The sequence below is a fragment of the Zea mays genome, chromosome 6 (assembly GCF_902167145.1).
Source record: "Zea mays cultivar B73 chromosome 6, Zm-B73-REFERENCE-NAM-5.0, whole genome shotgun sequence".
Taxonomy (NCBI): domain Eukaryota; kingdom Viridiplantae; phylum Streptophyta; class Magnoliopsida; order Poales; family Poaceae; genus Zea; species Zea mays.
In genome coordinates this window covers 150,807,067-150,831,452 of record NC_050101.1, presented here as the reverse complement: position 1 = coordinate 150,831,452, position 24,386 = coordinate 150,807,067, and positions in this window count along the sequence as shown.

Sequence of the window (24,386 nt, the reverse complement as noted above, 5' to 3'; positions counted from 1 at the left end):
CAAAGTTTATATTTTTAGGTTTCGCCTATTCACCCCCCTCTAGGCGACTTTCAATTGGTATCGGAGCCCGGTGCTTCATTAAGAGTCCAACACTCGAAGTGATGTCGAGAGATCAAGCCAAGAGGGAGATAGTCACCGGCGACAAGGCCGAAAGCTCGGGAAGGAAGAACAATGAACGGACTCTATCAAGAGAGTTCAGCGACAAGTACAAGGAGGAATCTGCTTCCTCCATCAAGTCACATAGGAAGGGTGACAAGAAGAAAAAAATGAAGAAGGTGGTCTACTATGAGACCGACTCTTCATCACCTTCCACATCCAGCGCCGAGTCTACCACTTCGAAGCGCCAAGAGCGCAAAAAGTATAGTAAGATGCCTTTACGCTATCCTAGCATTCCTAAACACGCTCCTTTACTCTCCGTACCCCTAGGCAAACCACCATATTTTTATGGTGAGGTTTATTGTATGTGGAGTGATAAAATGAGGCACCATCTAACCTCACTCCACGAAAGCATATGTGATATTGTTGAGTTTGGAGCGCAGGCACCACAGGCGGGCAACGAGGACTACGACTCAGATGAGGCAGCCCAAATTAGGTAGTTTAATTCCCAAGCAACTTCTATACTCCTCGCTTCCTTGTGTCGAGAGAAGTATAATAAGGTGCAAGGGTTAGAAATGCCAAAGAAATTTGGGATGTCCTCAAGACAGCGCACTAAGGGGACGAGGTGACCAAGATCACCAAGCGGGAGACGATCGAGGGAGAGCTCGGTTGATTCGTCCTTAACAAAGGAGATGAGCCACAAGCAATTTACAACCGGCTCAAAACAATGGTCAACCAAGTGTGTAACCTCGGGAGCACAAAATGGGATGACCATGAAATGGTCAATGTTATTCTAATATCTCTTGTTTTTTGTAATCCTACTCAAGTTCAATTGATTCGTGGAGATCCTAGATACAAACAGATGTCCCCCGAGGAGGTCATTGGCAAGTTTGTGAGTTTTGAACTTATGATCAAAGACTCCAAACACATTGTCAACTTGGAGCAAAGCGCCACCTCCACACCCGAGGTGCAACCCGTTGCATTCAAAGCAACAAAAGAGAAGAAGGACGAGTCTACACCAAGTAGACTCCCAATCAACGCCTCCAAGCTCGATAACAAAGAGATGGCTCTTATCATTAAGAGTTTTCGAAAAATCCTCAAACAAAGGAAGGGTAAGGACCACAAGTCCCATTCCAAGAGGGTGTGATATAGGTGTGGTAAGTCCGGTCACTTTATTGTTAAATGTCCATATACAAGTGCAGTGACAGGGACGACGACAAGAAAGGGAAGAAGAAGATGGAAAAGAAAAGATATTACAAGAAGAAGGGTGGCGAGGCGCACATGGGGCCGGAATGGGACTCTGACGAGAGCTCCACTCACGAGGACGCCGCCAACATCGACATCAACAAAGGACTTCTCTTCCCTAATGTCGCCCACAAGTGTCTAATGGCTAAGGACGACAAAAAGAAGAATGTACATTCTAGAGATACCCCCAAATATACTACATTCGATGATGAGGGTAGCTCTAGTGATAATGAAGATGATTTAACTTCCTCTTTTTGCTAACCTTACCAAGGACCAAAAGAAAAAGATAAATGAATTGATAGAATCCATTAACGAGAAGGATGATTTCTTGGAATGCCAAGATGACTTGCTCGTTAAGGAAAATAAGAAATTTGTTATATTGAAAAATGCTTATGCTCTAGAGGTAGAAAATGTGAAAATTTATCCAGAGAGCTTAATATGTGCAATGATCCATTTTCTTGTCTTAGAATTGAGAATGATAATTTGATTGCTAAGATTGAAGAATTGAATGTTTGCAAGCCATCTACATCTTCTGTTGAACATGTCACTATTTGTACTACATGTAGAGATGTTAATATTAATGCTATAGATGATCACCTTGCCATGATTAAAGAACAAAATGATCATATAGCTCAGTTGAATGCTAAAATTGCCAAGCATGAACATGAGAATGAAAAATTTAAATCTGCTCATTAATGGGAGACGCCTTGGCATTAAGGTTGGCATTGGCTTCCAACAAGGAAGTCAAAGCAACGTCAAACTTAATGCGCCTAAGAACAAACTATCTAATTTTGTTAAGGTTAAGGCTCCCATGGTTCAGGATAGAGAAGGTTACGTTTTATACCCTGAGAACTATCCCGAGCACAAAATTAGGAAAATTCATGTTAGAAAATCTTATATTATTTCTCATCATACTTATATGTATAGTAATGAGGCATCTAGCTCTAGGATTCAACTCATATCAAAATGCCTAAAAAGAAAATTGCACATGCATCAAATGAGCATAACATTTCATTTAAGACTTTTGATGCATCTTATGTGCTCACTAACAAATCAGGCAAAGTAGTTGCCAAATATGTTAGGGGCAAACACAAGAGTCCCAAGACTTGTGTTTGGGTACCCAAGGTGCTTGTTTCTAATGTGAAAGGACCCAAGACCGTTTGGGTACCTAAGAACAAGGCATAAATTTGTTTTGTAGGTTTATGCATCTGGTGGGACAAGTTGGATAATCGATAGCAGGTGCACAAACCACATGACATGGGAGAAAAGGATGTTCTCCTCATATGAGAAACATGAAGATCCCCAAAGAACGATTACATTCGGGGATGGAAATCAAGGTTTGGTCAGAGGTTTGGGTAAAATTGCTATTTCTCCTGACCATCCCATTTCAAATGTTTTTCTTGTAGATTCTTTAGATTACAATTTGCTTTCGGTTTCTCAATTATGCAAGATGGGCTACAACTTTCTCTTTACTAATGTTGGTGTTACCCGTCTTTAGAAGAAGTGATGATTCAATAGCTTTTAAGAGAGTGTTAGATGGTTAGATATATTTAGTTGATTTTAATGATAACAATGCTGAGCTAGACACTTGCTTAATTGCTCAGACTAATATGTGTTGGCTCTGGCATCGCCGACTTGCCCATGTTGGGATGAAGAATCTTCATAAGTTTCTAAAGGGAGATCACATTTTAGGACTAACAAATGTTCATATTAAGAAAGACGGGATTTGTAGCGCATGCCAAGCAGGGAAGCAAGTTGGAGTTCATCATCCACACAAGAACATCATGACGACCGACAGGCCACTTGAGCTACTCCACCACATGGATTTATTCGGCCTGATTGCTTATATAAGCATCAGCGGGAGTAAGTATTGTCTTGTTATTGTGGATGATTATGAGAGCACCTAGAGGGGGGGTGAATAGGTGTTCCTGTAAAAACTTAAAACTTATAGCCACAAAACTTGGTTAAGTGTTAGCACAATGAAATCAAGTGGCTAAGGACCGAGCTCTTGTGAAACACAATAGTCACAGTGAGAACAAGCACAAGAGACTCGATGATTTATCCCGTGGTTCGGCCAAGCATAACACTTGCCTACTCCACGTTGTGGCGTCCCAATGGACGAGAGTTGCACTCAACTCCTCTCAAGTGATCCAATGATCAACTTGAATACCACGGTGTTCTTCTTTCTTTACTCTTTCCCGTTTGCGAGGAATCTCCACAACTTGGAGTCTCTCACCATTACAATAAGGATCAAAGTGAAAGCACTAGAGTAAGAGAGGGAAGCAACACACACAAATCCGCAGCAATACGCACACACACAACCAAGACTTGAGCTCAAATGAATAACACAAAGTTCACCACTAGAACGGAGCTCAAATCACTAAGAAATTCAATCGAGTGCGCAAAGACGGAGCGTGAATAATTAAGAATGCTCAAAGTATGCTTGGATGACTCCTCCATGCGCCTAGGGGTCCCTTTTATAGCCCCAAGGCAGCTAGGAGCCGTTGGAGGCATTCTTGGAAGGCAATTCTTGCCTTCTGTCGGGTGGCGCACCGGACAGTCCGGTGCACCACCGGACATCCCCTATTCACTGTTCGATGCAGATCACCTTCCTAAATTGGCGTAGCCGACCGTTGAAGACTTGGAGCCGTTGGTGCACCGGACACTGTCCGGTGCCCCCATTAGACCGTTGGCTCGGCCACGCATCACGCGCGGATTGCGCGGCCGACCGTTGGCTCACCGGACAGTCCGGTGCACCACCGGACAGTCTGGTGAATTTTAGCCGTACGCCGCCGACGAATTCCTGAGAGTGGACAGTTGACCAGACGCCAGCCTGGCGCACCGGACATTGTCCGGTGCACCACCGGACACTGTCCGGTGCACCCAGACTGCGCTGAGTCTTGGCTGCTTCAGCCAAGTCCTTTTCTTTTTCTATTCTCTCTGATTCTAGCACTTAGACAAATATGTTAGTACACAAAAAACAATGTACTAAGTCTAGAATCATACCTTCTTGATGATTTGCACTTCATCCACCATTTTGCACATAATTACTCAATTAGTTTGTGTTGGTCACTTTAATCACCAAAATACTTTAGAAATGGCCCAAGGGCACATTTCCCTTTCAATCTCCCCCTTTTTGGTGATTTATGCCAACACAACACAAAGCAACACATAGAAGTGCAACATTAATTCAAATAAGAACAAGAATTGTTTTTTATTCAAATTTGGCATATTTGGATCATTCTTTGCCACCACTTGGTTTGTTTTTGCAAATCAACTTCAATTTCCTATCTCTAAGTCAAACACACTTGTTGAGACATAAAGAGAGACATTCCAAGAGAAATTGATCAAAGATTCAAAAACTCCCCCTTTTTCCCATAATCAAACATTCTCCCCACAAGAGACCAATTTTTGACAATAAGAGACAATAAGAGTATTTTGTCAAAACAAAAGCTCTAACTATACTATTTTCAAAATTCTCAAGTGGTAGTTGATCCATTTGCTTTAGCCTTGATTTCTCCCCCTTTGGCATCAAGCACCAAAACGAGATCATTTTTTTGGCCCTTTAACCTCATTGCCTCACCAAAATCTTCAATTAGGAGTAAAAAGGCAATAAGAGCATGGGGATGAACTTGGAGTAAATTACCCTCTCATCGGAGTGCAGTGGAAGTCTTTCATGGTCCAAGTCCACCTTTCCCTTTCAATCCACTTTTGAGACTAAGACAAGTAAACTCAAACACAAGGTTAGTCTCAAAGTGTCAAGTTGTAGCATGCCTCCCCCTAAATAAGTGCATCACTTGCAAATGGACTTGTGAGGTCCGGGGATCATGTGTACAACTCGAGCACCATAAATAGGCAACAATATGCATAAAGGAACATGATCAAAGGCATAAACACATGTATGCTATAGATCAATCCAAGTTGCGCGAATCTAAGACATTTAGCTCACTACGCCGCCTGCAAAAGGTTGACTCATCTAGAGGCTTGGTAAAGATATCAGCTAGCTGGTTCTCGGTGCTAACATAAAACACTTCGATATCTCCCTTTTGCTGGTGGTCTCTCAAAAAGTGATGCCGGATGTCTATGTACTTAGTGAGGCTGTGTTCAACAGGATTATCCGCCATGCGGATAGCACTCTCATTATCACAGAGGAGTGGGACTTTGCTCAGATTGTAGCCAAAGTCTCGGGGGGTTTGCCTCATCCAATGTAGTTGCACGCAACACTGTCCTGCGTCAACATACTCGGCCTCAGCGGTGGATAGGGCAACGGAAGTTTGTTTCTTAGAACTCCAAGACACTAGGGACCTTCCTAAGAATTGGCACGTCCCTAATGTACTCTTCTTATCAACCTTGCATCCAGCATAATCGGAGTCTGAGTATCCAATTAAGTCAAAGGTTGACCCCTTTGAATACCAGATCCCGAAGCAAGGTGTGGCAACTAAATATCTAAGAATTCGCTTAACGGCCACAAGGTGACACTCCCTTGGGTCGGATTGAAATCTAGCACACATGCATACGCTTAGCATAATATCCGGTCTACTAGCACATAAATAAAGCAAAGAACCTATCATAGACCGGTATGCCTTTTGATCAACGGACTTACCTCCTTTGTTGAGGTCGACGTGTCCGTCGATTCCCATTGGAGTCTTTGCGGGCTTGGCGTCCTTCATCCCAAACCGCTTGATCAAATCTTGCGTGTACTTCGTTTGAAAGATGAAGGTGTCGTCCTTGAGTTGCTTCACTTGAAACCCAAGGAAGTAGTTTAATTCGCCCATCATCGACATCTCAAATTTTTGAGTCATCACCCTGCTAAACTCTTCACAAGACTTTTGGTTAGTAGAACCAAATATTATGTCATCGACATAAATTTGGCATACAAATAAGTCACCATCACATGTCTTAGTGAAGAGAGTTGGATCGGCTTTCCCAACCTCGAAAGCATTAGCAATTAGAACGTCTCTAAGGCATTCATACCATGCTCTTGGGGCTTGCTTAAGTCCATAGAGCGCCTTAGAGAGCTTACACACGTGGTCGGGGTACCGTTCATCCTCAAAGCCAGGGGGTTGCTCTACGTACACCTCCTCCTTGATTGGCCCGTTGAGGAAAGAACTCTTCACATCCATTTGGAACAACCTGAAAGAATGGTGAGCGGCATAGGCTAACAAAATACGAATAGACTCTAGCCTAGCCACAGGAGCAAAAGTCTCCTCAAAGTCCAAACCTGCGACTTGGGCATAACCTTTTGCCACAAGTCTAGCCTTGTTCCTTGTCACCACCCCGTGCTCGTCTTGTTTGTTGCGGAACACCCACTTGGTTCCCACAACGTTTTGCTTGGGATGTGGCACCAGTGTCCAAACTTCATTTCGCTTGAAGTTATTAAGCTCTTCCTGCATGGCCAACACCCAGTCCGGATCTAGCAAGGCCTCTTCTACCCTGAAAGGCTCAATAGAAGAGACAAAAGAGTAATGCTCACAAAAATTAGCTAATCTAGAGCGAGTAGTTACTCCCTTGCTTATATCACCCAATATCTGGTCGACGGGATGATTCCTTTGAATCGTCGCTCGGACTTGAGTTGGAGGGGCCTGTGGTGCTTCTTCCTCCATAACATGATCATCTTGTGCTCCCCCTTGATCACTCACCTCTTGATGAACATGTTCATCAGTTTGAGTTGGGGGATGCACCATTGTTGAGGAAGAAGGTTGATCTTGCTCCTTTTGTTCCTGTGGTCGCACATCTCCAATCGCCATGGTGCGTATTGCGGCCGTTGGAATATCTTCTTCATCTACATCATCAAGATCAACTTTCTCTCTTGGAGAGCCATTAGTCTCATCAAATACAACGTCGCTAGAGACTTCAACCAAACCCGATGATTTGTTGAAGACTCTATACGCCTTTGTATTTGAATCATAACCTAACAAAAACCCTTTTACAGCTTTGGGAGCAAATTTAGAATTCCTACCTTTCTTCACTAGAATGTAACATTTACTCCCAAATACACGAAAATACGAAACGTTGGGTTTGTTACCGGTTAGGAGTTCGTACGACGTCTTCTTGAGGAGGCGATGAAGATAGACCCGGTTTATGGCGTGGCAAGCCGTGTTCACAGCTTCCATCCAAAACCGTTCGGGCGTCTTGAATTCACCAAGCATCGTCCTTGCCATGTCTAAAAGCATCCTGTTCTTCCTCTCTACCACACTGTTTTGTTGTGGTGTGTAGGGAGCGGAGAACTCGTGCTTGACTCCTTCCTCCTCAAGGTACTCCTCCATTTGAAGGTTCTTGAACTCGGACCCGTTGTCGCTCCTTATCTTCTTCACCTTGAGCTCAAATTCATTTTGAGCTCTCCTTAGGAAGCGCTTGAGGGTCCCTTGGGTTTTAGATTTATCCTGCACTAAGAATACCCAAGTGAAGCGAGAAAAATCATCAACAATAACAAGACCATACTTACTTCCCCCGATGCTGAGATAGGCGATGGGTCCGAAGAGGTCCATATGAAGTAGCTCCAAAGGTCTTGATGTGGTCATCACATTTTTGCTATGATGAGTACTTCCCACCTGTTTACCTGCTTGACAAGCTGCACAAGGTCTATCTTTTTTGAAAGATACATTTGTTAGACCTAACACATGTTCCCCCTTTAGAAGCTTATGAAGGTTCTTCATCCCAACATGTGCTAGACGGCGATGCCACAGCCAGCCCATGCTAGTCTTAGCAATTAAGCATGCATCAAGACTGGCCTCTTCCTTCGAAAAATCAACTAAATAAAGTTTGTCGTCTAGTACACCCTTAAAAGCTAATGAACCATCACACCTTCTAAAGACGGACACATCTACATTGGTAAATAAACAATTGTAACCCATATTACAAAGTTGACTAACGGACAACAAGTTATACCTGAGCGATTCAACTAAAAACACATTAGAGATGGAATGCTCGGATGAAATAGCTATTTTTCCTAGTTCTTTAACCTTGCCTTGATTCCCGTCACCGAATATGATTGAGTCTTGGGAATCTTTGTTCTTGACGTAGGAGGTGAAAATCTTCTTCTCCCCCGTCATGTGGTTTGTGCATCCGCTGTCGATAATCCAGCTTGAGCCCCCGGATGCATAAACCTGCAAGGCAAATTAGGCTTGGGTTTTAGGTACCCAACTCTTGTTGGGTCCTATAAGGTTAGTAACAATAGCCTTAGGGACCCAAATGCAAGTTTTATCTCCCTTGCATTTTGCCCCTAATTTCCTAGCAATCACTTTCTTATTTTTACATGAAAGTACAAAATCAGTGTTGCATGCATGAAAAACAGTGGCAGATTCATTATGCACTTTCCTAGGCATATGAACAAAATTTCTCCTAGGCATATGATGAATAATATTTTTCCTAGGCATATCTCTACCATGCACAAAGGAAGAACTTGAAGCAATCATGGCATTTGAATTACAACTCCTATTATGATAAGCATTTCTAGAAAAATTTCTATCATAAATAAATGCATGATTCTTTTGACTACTACTAGCCATAGGAGCTTTCCCTTTTTCCTTGATGAAAATGGGAGTCCTTTGGCCTGTTAAGTTCTTGGCTTCTCTTTTAAAGCCAAGCCCATCCTTAATTGAGGGGTGTCTACCAACAGTGTAGGCATCCCTTGCAAATTTTAGTTTATCAAAGTCATTTTTGCTAGTCTTAAGTTGGGCATTAAGACTAGCCACTTCACCATTTAATTTTGCAACAGAAGTAAGGTGCTCAACACATGCATCAACATTAAAGTCTTTACACCTATTACAAATTACTACATGTTCAATACATGAGCTAGATTTATTAGCTACTTCTAACTTAGCATTTAAGTCATCACTAATACTTCTTAAGCTAGCCACAGTCTCATGACAATTAGATAATTCAAAAGAAAGCATTTCATTCCTTTTAACTTCTAAAGCAAGAGACTTTTGCACACTTACAAATTTATCATGCTCTTCATATAGAAGATCTTCTTGCTTTTCTAAAAGCCTATTCTTCTCATTCAAAGCATCAATTAATTCATTGATCTTATCAATTTTAGTTCTATCTAAACCTTTGAATAACCTTGCATAGTCTACTTCATCATCACTAGATTCATCATCACTTGAAGAAGCATATGTAATAGTATTTCGAGTGCTTACCTTCTTTTCCTTTGCCATGAGGCAGGTGTGATGCTCGTTGGGGAAGAGAGACGATTTGTTGAAGGCCGTGGCGGCGAGTCCTTCGTCGTCGGAGTCGGACAAAGAACAATCCGAGTCCCATTCTTTTCCAAGGTGTGCCTCGCCCTTAGCCTTCTTGTAAACCTTCTTGTTCTCTCTCTTCCCATTCTTTCCTTGTTCCTGGTCACTATCATTATTGGGACAGTTAGCAATAAAGTGACCAATCTTACCACACTTGAAGCAGGAGCACTTTCCCTTCGTCTTGCTCTTGTTGGGATGCTCCTTGTGACCTTTGAGCGCCGTCTTGAAGCGCTTGATGATGAGGGACATTTCATCCTCATTTAGCCCGGCCACCTCAACTTGCGCCACGTTGCTAGGTAGCCCCTCCATGCTGCTTGTTGCTTTGAGAGCAACGATTTGAGGCTCGTGGATCGGCATTGGGCCATTCAACGCCTCATCAACATATCTTGCCTCCTTGATCATCATTCGCCCGCTTACAAACTTTTCGAGTATTTCCTCGGGCGTCATCTTGGTGTACCTAGGATTTTCACGAATAGAGTTTACAAGATGAGGATCAAGGACAGTGAAGGACCTTAGCATAAGCCGAACGACGTCGTGGTCCGTCCATCTCGTGCTTCCATAGCTCCTAATTTTGTTGACCAGGGTCTTGAGCCTGTTGTACGTTTGAGTTGGCTCCTCCCCCCTGATCATTGCGAACCTTCCTAGTTCGCCTTCCACCAACTCCATCTTGGTGATCATGGTGGTGTTGTTCCCCTCATGTGAGATCTTGAGGGTGTCCCAAATTTGCTTGGCATTATCCAAGCCGCGCACCTTATGATACTCTTCCCTACACAAGGATGCTAAAAGAACAGTGGTAGCTTGTGAATTTTTGTGAATTTGTTCATTGATAAACATGGGATTATCCGTACTATCAAATTGCATTCCATTTGCTACTATCTCCCATATACTTGGATGAAGAGAGAACAAGTGGCTACGCATTTTGTGACTCCAAAATCCATAGTCCTCTCCATCAAAGTTTGGAGGTTTACCAAGAGGAATGGAAAGCAAATGAGCATTGGAATTTTGCGGAATACGAGAATAATCAAAAGAAAAGTTTGAGTTGACCGTTTTCTTTTTCTCGTCGTCGTCGTCTCTTTGGGAAGAAGAGGACTCGTCACTGTCGTAGTAGACTATCTTCTTGATGCGTCTCTTCTTCTTCCCGTCCTTCTTCTTATGACTTGAGCCTGAGTCAGTGGGCTTGTCGTCTTTTGGCTCATTGATGAAGGACTCCTTCTCCTTGTCGTTGATCACCATCCCCTTTCCCTTAGGATCCATCCCTTCGGGTGATTAGTCCCTTTCGTGAAGAGAATGGCTCCGATACCAATTGAGAGCACCTAGAGGGGGGTGAATAGGTGATCCTGTAAAAACTTAAAACTTATAGCCACAAAACTTGGTTAAGTGTTAGCACAATGAAATCAAGTGGCTAAGGACCGAGCTCTTGTGAAACACAAAAGTCACAGTGAGAACAAGCACAAGAGACTCGATGATTTATCCCGTGGTTTGGCCAAGTACAACACTTGCCTACTCCACGTTGTGGCGTTCCAATGGACGAGGGTTGCACTCAACCCCTTTCAAGTGATCCAAAGATCCACTTGAATACCATGGTGTTTTTCTTTCTTTCACTATATCCCGTTTGCGAGGAATCTCCACAACTTGGAGCCTCTCGCCCTTACAAATGATGATCACAAAGAAGCACAGATGTAAGGGAGGGAAAAACAACACACACAAGTCTCAAAAGCAACAGCACAAACACGCACACTAGTCACAACTTGAGCTCTAAGTTCACACACAGAGTTCTCAACTCAAGAGGAGCTCAAATTGCTATCACAAAGAATCAAATGCGCTAGAATGAAGTCTTGGTGCTTAGAGATGATCAAAGAATGCTTGTATGTCTCCTCCATGCGCCTAGGGGTCCCTTTTATAGCCCCAAGGCAGCTAGGAGCCGTTGGAGGCAATCAGGGAAGGCAATTCTTGCCTTCTGTCGGGTGGCGCACCGAACATCCCCTGTTCATTGTCCGGTGCAGATCGCCTTCCTAAATTGGCGCAGTCGACCGTTGAAGATTTGGAGCCGTTGGCGCACCGGACACTGTCCGGTGCGCACCGGACGGTTCGGTGCCCCCATCAGACCGTTGGCTCGGCCACGCGTCACGCGCGGATTGCGCGGCCGACCGTTGGCGCGGCTGACCATTGGCTCACCGGACAGTCCGGTGCACCACCAGACAGTCCGGTGAATTTTAGTCGTACGCCGCCGACGAATTCCCGAGAGCGGCCAGTTGACCAGACGTCAGCCTGGCGCACCGGACACTGTCCGGTGCACCACCGGACAGTCCGGTGCACCCAGTCTGCATAGAGTCTTGGCTGTTCCAGCCAAGTCTTTTTCCTTTTGTATTTTCTCTGATTCTAGCACTTAGACAAATATGTTAGTACACAAAAACCAATGTACTAAGTCTAGAATCATACCTTTGTGTTGATTTGAACTTCATCCACCATTTGGCACTTATAAATACTTAGGACAATTGTGTTGGACACTTAATCACCAAAATACTTTAGAAATGGCCCAAGGGCACATTTCCCTTTCAGGCAGTCTACGCTGCCTCTCGCGCTGACTTCGGAGTGGTCGAGTGCCAAAGACCGTCGATGCAGTCTTTTTTGACATGTTGCATCTGAGTTTTTGTTTTTGCGGGGGATTTTGCAGGTATATTACATGGCTCCGCCTCGTTAAAAACCTCACCCCCGGGAGGAAAAGAGTGCGGGCCAGAATAGTATTGTTTGGTGGATTACAAGGGCGTGTGGGCCCTGAGGGTTAAACAAAAAATTGCAGAGATTGTCAATGTTCCAGGAGTGCTCTAAGTCTTCGTCGTAGGGCGTTGATAGCTTGTACGCGCTGGGGAATGCCTTCGACTTGATGATGAATGGACCCTCCCATTTCGGCTCCAGCTTGCCCTGTGACTCTGTCCGGGTGGTCCGGACGAGTACAAGGTCTCCTTTGTTGAACTCTCTTGGGACGACCGCGTTGTCGCGCCAGGCCTTGGTTTGAGCTTGGTATTTGTTGAGGGCCTGCAGGGCGAAGACGCGGTCTCCATCGATGAGGTCTTTAGACGTTGGTTCGTCGACGTCGGGGACTGCTGATGTGCTTGTTCGGGGCGACCCATGCTTTATCTCCTGTGGTATCATGGCCTCCGATCCATATAATAGACGAAAAGGTGTGAATCCGGTTGCCCGACATTCGGTCATGTTTAGGGCCCAGACTACTTCAGGTAGTTGGTCAGCCCATTTACCCTTCTTGTCGTCGAGAAGTCTTTTCTTGATGGCAGTGAAAATCTTGTCGTTGGCGCGCTCGACGACGTCGTTGGATTGCAGGTGGTATACTTAGGCGAAGGTAGGCTTTGTGTCGATGGAGAGGCAGAAATCCCTGAAGTCCTGGCTGTCAAACTGTTTGCCGTTGTCGAATGTGAGCTCGAACGGGACTCCGAATCGGCAAACAATGTTTTGCCAAAAGAACTTCTGGGTAGTCTTTGACATTATTGTGGATACTGCCCTAGCCTCGATCCACTTGGTGAAGTATTCGACGGCGACGAAGGTGAACTTGAGGTTCCCTTGAGCCGTAGGTAGTGGCCCGACAATATCCAGCCCCCAGCGTTGAAGTGGCCATGTGTGGGCGATCAGCTTGGTGAACTGTGAAGGGTTGCCCAAGTAGGGAGAAAACTTCTGGCAAGCTTCGCACGACCTCGTGACTCGATTCGTGGCACAGATTATCGCGGGCCAGTAAAATCCTTGACGGATCACCTTGACAGCGAGGGCCCTGGGCCCTGAGTGGGAGCCGCAAGTTCCGCTGTGGACTTCGCGAAGGATTTGAATGCATACGGTTTCGGTGACACATTTTAGCATGGGTTGACTGATCCCCTTCTTGTACAGCTAGCCCCCGACTAGTACGAAGTCCCGGCTTTGGTGCTTGAGGCGCTTGGCCTCATTGTCATCACTTAGGTGGTAATATCCTTGCAGAAACAGGGTTATTGGGGCCCGCCAATCTTCAGTCATAATGAGGTTGACGATGTGATGGCCTTTGGCGTCTTTGGTTACTTGTAAGCCCTCTGGGTTGTGGACGGCTGGTGTGCCAATGACGTGGTAGAACACGTTGGAGGGCAAGGTCTCGCCTCTGGCCGCTGCCTTAGCCAACGCGTCGACCTCTTCGTTCCTGGCGCGGTCCACATGCTGTAAGGTGAAGCCCTTGAATTGTCTCTCGAGACTGTGAACAACCGTGAGATACTGCATGAGTGTGGGGTCTTTTGCTGAATATTCTTTTTCGACCTGGCCGACAACTACTTTGGAATCTGTCTTGACTATGCAGGTTGTGACACCGAGCGCTCTCAGCTTGCGAAGGCCCAGGATGATGGCTTCGTATTCTGCTATGTTGTTTATGCATCTATCGGATTCCAAAGCGAAGCTAAGGCGTGCTGCGTATCTGTGCTTGATGCCTGTGGGTGACGTGATAATTGCAGCTGCGCCTACCCCCGCATGGCACCATGCACCGTCGCAGTGGATGGTCCACACCTTCTCTAGAGGTTCTTCTTGCTGCTGTGTCGACCTAGTCCAGTCGACGATGAAGTCTGCTAGGACCTACAACTTGATTGTTGTCCTGGGTTCGAAGGTGATGTGGTACCCAGAGAGTTCGGCTGCCCATTTGGTAATTCGAACGGACGCCTCTGGGTTTCTGAACAGTTCTCCCAGTCCCCTGTCCGAGGTGACCCGCACCTTGAAGGCCTCGAAGTAGTGACACACATCCTGATGAAGCAGTACGTGCCGAAGGGTGTGATGAAACTGGTGCTGGCCTTGTCTTCCTCCTTCATGTATATCTGGTGGTAGCCGGAGAAAGAGTCGAGAAGTGACATGACTTCGCATCCGGCTGCACTATCGACTATCTTGTCGATCCGTGGTAGCGAGAAATTGTCCTTGGGACAGGCCTTATTGAGGCTAGTGAAGTCAATGCACATGCGCCACCTGCCGCTTTTCTTTTGTACCATGACTACATTGGCGAGCCACATAGGGTAGGCGATTGGTTCAATGAAATTGGCCTCCTGCAGGCGGTGCACTTCGGCTTTGGCGGCTTCCATTTTTTCATCAGACATTTTGCGCAGCTGCTGCGTTTTTGGGCGCACCGAAGGGTCGATGCCCAGACTGTGCTCGATGACGGTGCGGATGACTCCGACTAGGTCGAGGGCGGACCAGGCGAAGACGTCCTTGTTTCTGGAGAGACAGGAGATGAGTTTCTCCTCGTCTTGCAAAGTCAGGTCTTTGCTTATTACGACCGTTTGCCTGGGCGTCGCCGGGTCGAGGGGAACTGTCTTCATACCATCATTGCTCTACAACTGTGCTTTTACTTTTTTGTCGATGGTTGGGCGGGTCGCCTCGGAGACTTCGCGTTGTGTTGTAAGGCAGTGTACGTTCCGTTGACCTGGAACGAAGTCTCTCTCAATGTTGCGCGCAGTCTGCTAGTTACCGTAAACCGTTATCACACCTTGCGGGCTCAGAATTTTCATGCAGAGGTACAATCCGTGAATGGCCACTTCAAATTTATTGATGGAGCCCTGACCCATTATGGCGTTGTAGGGATAGACCATGTCGACGATGTCGAAGGTGACCTATTCGCTTCGCGCATTGGGTGCTACGCCGAACAACAGGGGTAGCTCTATCTTGCCCATAGGGAAAGTGCCTTTGCCGCCGAAGCCGTATAAGGGGTTGTCCGAAGGCTTGAGTAAGCTGTGGTTGATGCCCATGTGGTTGAAGGCGTGCAGGAAGATGATGTCCGCTTGGCTGCCGTTGTCGACTAGGACTTTGTGCAGGTCCCAGCCTGCTACGCTGCAATTGATCACCATAGCATCGACGTGGGGTGCGCTGCGCGGATCGACGTCTCTGGCATCGAAGGTTAGTGGCACATGTGACCACTTCGTTTGTACGAATGGACCGGTGAGGGCGACGTGGTTGACACTTCGGTAATGATCCCTCTTTTGCCGCTTCGTCTCGAAGTCGATGTTGGACCCTCCGGTGATCATGTGGATGACTCCGCGATACAGCTGATCGGCAAAGTCTTCTTGTTTTGGTGCTTGGGGGTGATTTTGGTGGTGTGGGTTTGGATGATGCGGAGGCAGGAGCGGGGGTGGTACAACTTGTACCTCCTGGTGGTGCTGATATGCGTGGTTGGGTGGATGCTGGGCGTGGCCGTTGTTGTATGGTTGTGGGTGGTGGTGTTGATATGTGTGCGCGACAACTCTCTGGTTGTCGGCTGGTTGTGCTCGAGACATCCTGTCCCTGGTGGCCTTCGTTTCTAGGCAATCTCTTGTTGGGTGCGCGCAGTCCTCGCCATGAAACATGCAGTAATATCTGTGCGGTTGCTGCGCTCGTCCCCGGCCCCATCCTCGCGTGCCATTGCCGTGGCCCTAGGGGGGATATTCCTGACGGTGGGCGGCCTCGCCGGTGGGGTGCTGGTTGGCTATGTTGTGCACCTACTGCTGACTGCGGCTGTCCCATCCGGAGTCTGACTGCGAAGGCCTTGTCCAGGTTTAGCTGGACTGTGGAGGGTCCTTGGGCTTCCTCTGAGACTCAACCTTGCGCTGATGGAGCTCTTCGGATTTGGCATACTTTTCGAACAACTGATAGAGCTCTTGGAGATTTTTTGGTGGGTCCTTGATGCAGTGACCGTATAGGACGCTAGCCCGAAGGCCACTGATGGCGTAGTGTATGGCGATGTGGTCGTCAACCGAAGGTAATTGTGACTTGAGAGTCAGGAACTTGCGATAGTACTCCCATAGGGTTTCCTTCTCTTGCTGTTTGCAGAGTGATAGTTCGGCCAAAGCATCGGTGTCGGGTTGGTATCCTTGGAAGTTGAGCAAAAACTTGTCTCGGAGTCCTTTTTAGGAGTCGATGGACAATGGGGCAACCTGATGTACCAGGTCAAGGCCGAACCCTCGAGGGCGATGATGAAATACTTGGCCATTGTGGCGTCGTCCCCTCCGGATGATGTGACAGCGACTTGATAGCTCATGATGTATTATGCTGGGTCGATGCTGCTGTTGTACTTGGGGTAGGTCCCTGCCCTAAAGTTGGCGGGCCATGTGAAAGGGAAATGTGCCCTTGGGCCATTTCTAAGTATTTTGGTGATTTAGTGTCCAACACAAGTGCCTAGGTGTAAAATGGTGGACAAAATACAAATCAAGGATAAAGGTATGTTTCTCAGACTTAGTACATTGTTTTAGAGACTAATGTATTGTGTCTAAGTGCTGGAAACAGGAAAAATCGAATTGGAATTGTCTTGGCTCGAGCAGCCTAGACTCTGCTCAGTCTGGGAGCACCGGACAGTGTCCGGTGCGCCAGGCTGGCTCGAGCGAACTGGCCGCTCTCGGGAATTCATCGGCGACGTACGGCTATAATTCACCGGACTATCCGGTGTGCACTGGACTGTCCGGTGAGCCAACGGTCGGCCGGGCCAACGGTCGGCCGCGCGATCTACGCGGGACACGTGGCCGAGCCAACGGCTAGAAGGGGGCACCGAACTGTCCGGTGTGCACCGGACATGTCCGGTGCACCAACGGCTCCAAGGCTGCCAACGGGCGGCTTCGCCATAGATGGAAAGAAATCGGGCACCGGACAGTGTCCGGTGTGCACCGGACTGTCCGGTGCGCCAGACGACAGAAGGCAAGATTTGCCTTCCCAGATTGCTCTCAACGGCTCCTAGCTGCCTTGGGGCTATAAAAGGGACCCCTAGGCGCATGGAGGAGTATACCAAGCATTCCTTGAGCACTCTTGATCACTCACACTTCATTCTTGCGCACTTGTTCGACATTCTAGTGATTTGAGCTCCGTTCTAGTGTGCTAGTCTTTTGAGCTTAAGTCTGGGTCTTGTGTGTGCGTATTTGCTGTGATCTTTGTGACTTGTGTGAGTTGCTAATCCCTCCCTTACTCCGTGCTTCTTGGTGAACATATTTGTAAGGGAGAGAGACTCCAAGTTGTGGAGATTCCTCGCAAACGGGATTAAGAAAAGCAAAGCAAAACACCGTGGTATTCAAGTGGGTCTTTGGACCGCTTGAGAGGGGTTGATTGCAACCCTCGTCCGTTGGGACGCCACAACGTGGAGTAGGCAAGCGTTGGTCTTGGCCGAACCACGGGATAAACCACTGTGCCATCTCTGTGATTGATATCTTGTGGTTATTGTGTTTTGTTGAGACTACTCTCTAGCCACTTGGCAATTATTGTGCTAACGTTAATCAAGTTTTTGTGGCCTTAAGTTTAAGTTTTACAGGATCACCTATTCACCCCCCCTCTAGGTGCTCTCAATTGGTATCGGAGTCGTTCTCTTCAAGAAGGGACTAATAGCCCGAAGAGATGGATCCTAAGGGAAAGGGGATGGTGGTCAACAACGAGAAGGAGTCTATCTTCAATGAATCGAAGGATGACAAGCCCACCGACTCGGGCTCGGGCCACAAAAGAAAAGATGGGAGGAAGAAGAAGACAAGGCGCATCAAGGAGATAGTCTACTACGACAGCGACGAATCTTCTTCTTCCCAAAAGGACGACGACGACTACGAGAAAAAGAAAACGGTCAATTCGAACTTTTCTTTTGATTACTCTCGTATTCCTCAAAGTACAAATGCTCATTTATTATCTATTCCACTTGGTAAACCTCCTCATTTTGATGGAGAGGACTACGGATTTTGGAGTCACAAAATGCGTAGTCACTTGTTCTCTCTCCATCCTAGTATATGGGAGATTGTAGAGAGTGGAATGCACTTTGATAGTACGGATAGTCCCATGTTCATTAATGAGCAAATTCATAAAAATGCACAAGCTAGTACTGTTCTTCTAGCTTCATTGTGCAGGGATGAATACCACAAAGTGAGCGGCTTGGATAACGCCAAGCAAATTTGGGACACCCTCAAGATCTCTCATGAGGGGAATGACGTCACAATGCTCACCAAGATGGAGTTGGTGGAGGGCGAACTCGGGAGATTCGCTATGATAAGGGGAGAAGAGCCAACCCAAACGTACAACCGGCTCAAGACCCTTGTCAACAAGATAAGAAGCTATGGAAGCACGCGATGGACGGACCACGACGTCGTCGCCTAATGCTAAGGTCTTTTACTGTCCTTGATCCTCATCTTGTAAACAATATTCGTGAGAATCCTAGGTACACCAAGATGACGCCCGAGGAGATACTTGGAAAGTTCGTGAGTGGGCGAATGATGATCAAGGAAGCAAGATACGTGGACGACGCATTGAATGGTCCAATCAATGAGCCTCAACCTCTTGCTCTTAAGGCAACAAGAAGCAAGGAGACGCTACCTAGCAAGGTGGCACAAATTGAGGCGGCCGGACTTAATGATGAAGAGATGGCTCTCATCATCAAGAGATTCAAGACGGCGCTAAAAGGTCACAAGGGGCAGCCAAGCAAGACCAAGACAAAGGGGAAGCGCTCATGCTTCAAATGTGGTAAGCTTGGTCATTTTATTGCTAACTGTCCCGACAATGATAGTGATCAGGATCAAGGGAACAAGAGGGAGAAGAAGAAGAACTATAAGAAGGCAAAGGGCGAGGCGCATCTAGGCAAGGAGTGGGATTCGGATTGCTCCTCTTCCGACTCCGACAATGAAGGACTCGCCGCCACCGCCTTCAACAAGTCATCCCTCTTCCCCAACGAGCGTCACACATGCCTTATGGCAAGGGAGAAGAAGGTATGTACTCTAAACTCTACTTATGCTTCTTCAAGTGAGGACGAATCTAGTGATGATGATGAAATAGATTATTCATGTTTATTTAAGGGCCTAGATAGAACCAAGGTAGATAAAATTAATGAATTGATTGATGCCTTGAATGATAAGAATAGGCTTTTAGAAAAGCAAGAGGATTTGTTGTATGAAGAACATGACAAATTTGTAGAAGCACAAAAATCTCATGCTCTAGAAGTTAAAAGAAATGAAATGCTTTCTTGTGAATTATCTTCTTGCCATGAGACAATTTCTAACTTAAGGAGTATTAATGATGATTTGAATGCTAAGTTAGAAATAGCTAGTAAATCAACATCTTGTGTAGAAATTGTTGCAACTTGTAATAGGTGTAAAGATTTTGACATTGATGCTTGTAGTAAACACCTAGTTTCAATTTCCAAACTTAATGATGAATTGGCTAGTCTTAATGCTCAACTTAAGACTAGCAAGAGCGAATTTGATAAGCTAAAATTTGTGAGGGATGCCTACACAATTGGTAGACACCCCTCAATCAAGGATGGACTTGGCTTCAAGAGGGAAGCCAAGAACTTAACAAGCCATAAGGTTCCCATCCCCGCCAAGGAGAAAGGGAAGGCTCCTATGGCAAGTAGTACTAAAAAGAACCATGCTTTTATGTATCATAATAGGAGACATGCTAGAAATGACTATAGAAGTTATGATTCACATGCTTATGATTCACATGCTATGTTTGCTTCTAGTTCTTCTTATATGCATGATAGAGATATGTCTAGGAGTTATGTTCATCATGTGCCTAGAAAGAATATTGTTCATGTTTCTAGGAAAGTTATGGATGGTCCTTCTACAATATATCATGCTTTAAATGCTTCCTTTGCTATTTGTAGAAAGGATAGGAAGATAGTTGCTAGAAAATTAGGGGCAAAATGCAAGGGTGATAAAACTTGCATTTGGGTCCTTAAGACAATTGTGACTAACCTTGTAGGACCCAACAAGAGTTGGGTACCTAAGTCCCAAGCCTAAATTTGCCTTGCAGGTTTATGCATCCGGGGGTTCAAGCTGGATTATCGACAGCGGGTGCATAAACCATATGACGGGGGAGAAGAAGATGTTCACCTCCTACGTCAAGAATAAGGATTCCCAAGATTCAATCATATTTGGTGATGGGAACCAAGGCAAGGTGAAAGGTTTAGGCAAAATTGCAATATCAAATGAGCACTCTATATCTAATGTGTTTTAGTTGAGTCTCTTGGATATAATTTGTTATCTCTTAGTCAATTATGCAATATGGGATATAATTGTCTATTCACAAATGTAGATGTGTCTGTCTTTAGAAGAAATGACGGTTCACTAGCTTTTAAAGGTGTATTAGACGACAAACTCTACTTAGTTGATTTTGCAAAAGAGGAGGCCGGTCTAGATGCATGTTTAATTGCTAAGACTAGCATGGGTTGGCTGTGGCATCACCGCTTAGCACATGTAGGGATGAAGAACCTTCACAAGCTTCTAAAGGGAGAACACGTGATAGGTTTAACTAATGTGCAATTCGAAAAAGATAGACCTTGTGCAGCTTGTCAAGCAGGTAAACAAGTGGGAGGAGGGCATCACAGCAAGAATGTGATGACCACATCAAGACCCCTGGAGCTGCTACATATGGACCTCTTCGGACCCGTCGCCTATCTAAGCATAGGAGGAAGTAAGTATGGTCTAGTTATTGTTGATGACTTTTCCCACTTCACTTGGGTGTTCTTTTTGCAGGATAAGTCTGAAACCCAAGGGACCCTCAAGCGCTTCCTAAGGAGAGCTCAAAATGAGTTTGAGCTCAAGGTGAAGAAGATAAGGAGCGACAACGGGTCCGAGTTCAAGAACCTTCAAGTGGAGGAGTTCCTTGAAGAGGAAGGGATCAAGCACGAGTTCTCCGCTCCCTACACACCACAACAAAATGGTGTGGTAGAGAGGAAGAACAGGACGCTCATCGATATGGCGAGGACGATGCTTGGAGAGTTCAAGACCCCCGAGTGCTTTTGGTCGGAAGCTGTGAACACGGCTTGCCACGCCATCAACAGGGTCTACCTTCATCGCCTCCTCAAGAAGACGTCGTATGAGCTGCTAACCGGTAACAAACCCAATGTATCGTACTTTCGTGTATTTGGGAGTAAATGCTACATTCTAGTGAAGAAGGGTAGGAATTCCAAATTTGCTCCCAAAGCCGTAGAAGGTTTTTTGTTAGGTTATGACTCAAATACAAAGGCGTATAGAGTCTTCAACAAATCATCGGGTTTGGTTGAAGTCTCTAGCGATGTTGTATTTGATGAGACTAATGGCTCTCCAAGAGAGCAAGTTGTTGATTTTGATGATGTAGATGAAGAAGACGCTCCAATGGCCGCAATACGCACCATGGCGATTGGAGAGGTGCGGCCACAGGAACAAAATGAGCGAGATCAACCTTCTTCCTCAACTATGGTGCATCCCCCAACTCAAGACGATGAACAGGTTCATCAACAGGAGGCGTGTGATCAAGGGGGAGCACAAGATGATCATGTGATGGAGGAAGAAGCGCAACCATCACCTCCAACCCAAGTTCGAGCGATGATTCAAAGGGATCATCCCGTCGACCAAATTCTGGGTGATATTAGCAAGGGAGTAACTACTCGATCTCGATTAGTTAATTTTTGTGAGCATTACTCCTTTGTCTCTTCTATTGAGCCTTTCAGGGTAGAAGAGGCCTTGCTAGATCCGGACTGGGTGTTGGCCATGCAAAAGGAGCTCAACAACTTCAAGAGGAATGAAGTTTGGACGCTGGTGCCTCGTCCTAAGCAAAATGTTGTGGGAACCAAGTGGGTGTTCCGCAACAAACAAGACGAGCACGAGGTGGTGACAAGGAACAAGGCTCGACTTGTGGCAAAAGGTTATGCCCAAGTCGCAGGTTTAGACTTTGAGGAGACTTTTGCTCCTGTGGCTAGGCTAGAGTCCATTCGTATCTTGCTAGCATATGCCGCTCACCATTCTTTCAGGTTGTTCCAAATGGATGTGAAGAGCGCTTTCCTCAACGGGCCAATCAAGGAGGAAGTGTACGTGGAGCAACCCCCTCGCTTCGAGGATGAACGGTACACCGACCACGTGTGTAAGCTCTCTAAGGCGCTCTATGGACTTAAGCAAGCCCCAAGAGCATGATATGAATGCCTTAGAGACTTTTTAATTGCTAATGCTTTCAAGGTTGGGAAAGCCGATCCAACTCTTTTTACTAAGACTTGTGATGGTGATCTTTTTGTATGCCAAATTTACGTCGATGACATAATATTTGGTTCTACTAATAAGAAGTCTTGTGAAGAGTTTAGCAGGGTAATGACGCAGAAATTCGAGATGTCGATGATGGGCGAGTTGAACTACTTCCTTGGGTTCCAAGTTGTTGGGGACTTGTTCCCAAATGCTATGAATCAAGAACAAGGCAACATAAAATGTTAAATATCAAAGCCCTTCGTCCTTTGAATCATTATTTCCCTTCGGATATAATGAATCTAGGACGAAGGTCATGAAGGACATACCTTCATGATCATGATGAAGAAATGGACAATATTCATGCAAAGTATAAGGAGTAACATAATTTATATGAACATGATTATCGACCTCTTTCTATTTATATCACTTGTGTGAACAATAATAAATTGTAAGTTTACCTTCGGCTTGAAGGAGTAAAAATACAGGTGTGACGCAAAAGTAGATGCCAAGTCAGCTTCCCCAGTACGGGAATACTGTTCACCTATTTATAGGCACGGGTCGCAGCCCATGCAAAATTACATTAATGCCCTTTACATTTATCAATAACTTTATAGTAATTCTTCAAGGTCTGATTCGGCTTTTCATCTTTAAGTCGGTTTCCTCTTTCTGCCGTTATACCGAAGCTCTTCTGCACACAGCTTCGTGATTGTCTTATCCTTCGTCGTGATCGCCGTCCCAGTCAAGCTTCGTCTTAACCATGTTCTTGTATACTCGCAATCTGTCTTCGAAGGTACCTGCTCACATATTTTTCTTGGAAGACATAGTCAAATTACGTTTTTGAGGACCTTTGGAAACCGAAGGCCCCCAACAGTAGCCCCTCGCAATGTTAATTTGCTGGAATAATAAATTTATATTGCGACATGGATGAAGGCTTCGAGCCGAAGGTCCGAAAAAACACCTTCCCTTTGCTAGAATAGCAACAGTCAATGGCAAATGGGGCCTTCCAGCCTCCGACATAATGGGTTTATAAATACAGGCTCGCCACAATTTATTCGGCATGCTCCCTTGCCATCTGTTTTGCCTGCTCAATTAGTTTTCTGTCCACAAATATTTTGTTGCCTTCCTAGTTTTAAGCTTCGGAAGCGAAAGGCAAGAATTTCGAAGAGATGTCTGAGGAGAAGAAGGTTGCTGCTGAAGCGAAATTGAGTCTTTCTGAAGAGATGCATCTGGGTTTTCTTCGATCTATGTCGAAGACCAATACAGAAAAGATCACTAAAGAAATTTTGGAAGGTTTATCTGAAGACACTGGTGATAGCGACAGTTATGATGCGGATAGTGGTGGTGAAGACTCCGAAGATCGCCCTTGGCGGCCAAGCCATGCGGTTTTCGGCAAATCAAGTATTAAAGAAAATCATCTTGTCAACATGAGGGGAAGATATTTCCGGGATTTGTCTATTGTAAGGGCCGACGAAGGAGAGAAGACTTGCCCAAGCCCTGAGGAAGATGAAGTCGTAATATTTCGAAGCTTCTTGAAAGCTGGACTACGATTTCCCCTGAGCCACTTTGTTGTGGAGGTGCTGAAGATATTTGAAATCCACCTTCACCAGCTTATCCCCGAAGCGATCATAAGGATGAATATTTTTGTGTGGGCTGTGAGGAGCCAAGGCTTGGAACCTGATGCAAAAAGCTTCTGCAACATGCACGAATTGTTATACGAGACAAAACCCTGGGGTAAGGAACAATATCACAACAACTTTGGCTGCTACAGCTTCGGCTCTCGGTCTGGGTCAAGCTGCCCAGTGCCGACCTTTCGAAAGAGATGGCCTGGCGACTGGACGACGGAATGGTTTTACGTGAAAAATGACTTGAAATCTCG